General features: G+C 36.0%; 1 pseudogene; it reads right to left on the reverse strand.

Annotated features, from left to right (window-relative positions):
- Nucleotides 1-1,677: 1,677 nt before the first annotated feature.
- On the reverse strand, nucleotides 1,678-2,470 carry LOC115224905 (annotated as a pseudogene).
- Between the last annotated feature and the right edge of the window lie 604 nt (nucleotides 2,471-3,074).

Raw genomic sequence — 3,074 nt, forward strand, 5'->3', positions numbered from 1 at the left:
CCACTGCGTGAAAACTTGGGCAAGTGTCTTCTACTATAGCCTCAGGCCGACCAAAAACGTGTGAGTGGATTTGGTAGTCGAAAACTGAAAGAAGCCCGTCGTATATATGTATATATATATATATATACATATATATATTACGGAGATGTACTCGCATAGCAAGTAATTTGATCTGAGATCGTGTGCTGAAATGAAAACAATTGCAGCGTGGAAGGTGTTTATAAGCCATTTAAGAAACACACAAAAGCCGTTCGATTCACTTCAACATTTAAGTTTAATTTGTCAAAATATTTTCGTCGCTAAAATCCGCGACCTGTTCACTGACAAAGTCCGTGCTGCATCTAAGAAAGTAACAGTTAGTTCGTCATATATATGTACGTATGTATGTGTGTATGTATGCATACATGTGTGTATGTATGTACGTATGCATGTACGTACATACGCCTGTGTATGCATGTATGTATGTATGTATGTATGTATGTATGTATATATGTATGTGTGTGTATATGCACGCACACACACTCTATAAAACATAAAGCTATAAACCTGTAGCGATGGATGGATGTAGAGTGACCACTCATCACAAAGCTATCAAATTTCAACTTCCTACGGCCGAAGCTAGAAAGTGATTTACGATGCTTACTCCCGAAACTATACCCTAAAATCTATTATCAGATCTTTATCTCTATATCACAGAACTATTGTTTTACTATTGTGCGTATGTATGTATGTATGTGCGTATGTATGTATGTATGTATGTATGTATGTATGTATGTATGTATGTATGTATGTATGTATGTATGTGTGTATGTACATACGTACGCATGTGCGTATGTATGTATCCGCGCTCGTATGCATGTGTGTGCGTGGTTGTCCCCCAACATCGCTTGACAACCGATGGTGGTGTGTTTGCGTCCGCGTAACTTAGTGGTTCGGCAAAAGAAACCGATATACTAAGTACTAGGCTTACAAAGAATAAGTCCTGGGGTGGGTTTGCTCGACTAAAGGCGGTGCTCCAGCATGGTCGCAGTCAAATGGCTGAAACATGTAAAAGAGCAACAAAATCCAAATGGTGCTTTCTCAGTGGTCTTCTGCTTCCATATTGTAATTTAGGGAATGGATCAACAGGCACCCCCACAAACATGCACACAAATACATACATATATGTATAAATATACATACATGTATGTATGCATGCCTGCAAATGTATACACATATGTGTGTGTGTATAGACACACAGACACATGCATACATGTGTGTATGCAATCGAACGTACTTTACTCCAGTAGTGTATTGAGTTGGCAAGAAAGTAATTAGTTTGAAATAAGTCATATTTTTTCGTACAAAGAATGATCTTAAATCAATTATAAATATTCCATTTTCTTCGATGATTTTTTGCCATTTTCCCGGCAACTTCATGATTCTGATCCTAATCAGCCCAAAACTAAAGCAAGTGCGATTTCAGGTCGTTATCATTATTGAAGGTTTTACCTTGCAAAGAACTTCGAAATAAATGGTAATCTGAAGGTGCAAGATTAGGGCTATATGGTGCGGGTAACTCACCTCCCAACTTAGCTCAAATAATTTTTTCACGAGTAAGCAAAGACGTGTGTGGTCTAGCGTTGCGTTGTCATAGTGGAACACGATTCCTTGACGATTTGCCAATTCTGACTGTTTTTACTTGATTGCTTCCTTCAATTTCGTTAGTTGTTGGAAGCAAACATCTGAATAGATCTTTTGGGCCGTTGGAAGCAGTTCAAAATTCAAAACATCTTCGTAATCCCCCCTCCCCAAATTTATAGCATAACTTTTTTTATGCAATTCAGCTTTCGCTGGAGCTTGTGCTGGTTCATTACGCTTGGACCCTGATGGTTTTCTATTGATGTTATTGTAGACAATCCATTTTTCAACACCAGTGGTAATTCCTTTCAAAAAATGGTCGATATCATTGCGTTTGCGATGCATATCGCAATATAGTGATTCGTTGTGTCACGTGAAACTCTTTCAATTGAAGTGGAACACAAATATCGAGCTTCGTAAGGGGACCATAACATTTTAAGTGATTTTCAATTGTTATATGTGAAACATTTAATTTCTCTGCAATCTTTCGCACAGTTATATGACAATCAGATTCAATTATGGCTTTCATTTGGACATCCTCAGCTTCAGTAGGTTGACTAGAACTTTGGTCATCTTTGAATGCACAATTTGCAGAATGGAACTTTAAAATATTTTTACTTGTGCGTTCTATTAAGCAATTATCACCATAAACCTCACATATCTCTTTGGGAGCTTCAGCAGCTTTCTTACATTTACGGAAATATAAAAAATTAAAATATGGCGAAAATGTTCGTTTTTGCACTCCATGTTAAAACTGACACTGAACTATCAGCTGTACACAAAATTACGCGCAATTTGCTTCTAAAGTAAGCTAAAAGTAACGGCTATCAAATGTCAAAAGGAAAAAGATATAACATTAAGAAAAGTCATTCAAAAAAATCTTAAATCTATCTATTTGCGAAAAACGAAATTACTACCTTACCAACCCAATATAAATACATCCTGAAGTTATTGCACTTAGCACTTAGTAAATTGTAATGACTATGTTTATATCTCATTTAAACTAGGTGATGTAGAACCATCATAGTCAATTTGCATCAACTGTCGTACAGTTTATTCTCTTAATTTCAAACAAACTATCGACAGTGTGCGTGTAGCTACGACTGGTTATATAAACATACGACAAATTACTTGTGTATGTAGCTATAAACATGTAAGAACACAATTGCTTCGCTAGTTCTTAATTTCTAGCGAGTACATTTTTTTGTTTCGTTTATAAAATTTGTTTTCTCTTGTCTGCAGGCATTTTTTGTTATATGTGATTCTTTACAGCGGTGGGAATTTTTTAGCTGTTGTACAGTTCTAATAATTGTTTTCTTTTCATTTGGATGCTTGTCTTACATTTTTTTTGTCTCTGTAATTATTCAGTCATTATTCAGTACAAGACAAAGTATTGGTGAGTATATATCCATTTGCAGACGCTTTCACATTTGTAAAGTCTTATGTGGTCAGTG

The sequence above is a fragment of the Octopus sinensis genome, linkage group LG2 (genome assembly GCF_006345805.1).
Source record: "Octopus sinensis linkage group LG2, ASM634580v1, whole genome shotgun sequence".
NCBI classification, from domain to species: domain Eukaryota; kingdom Metazoa; phylum Mollusca; class Cephalopoda; order Octopoda; family Octopodidae; genus Octopus; species Octopus sinensis.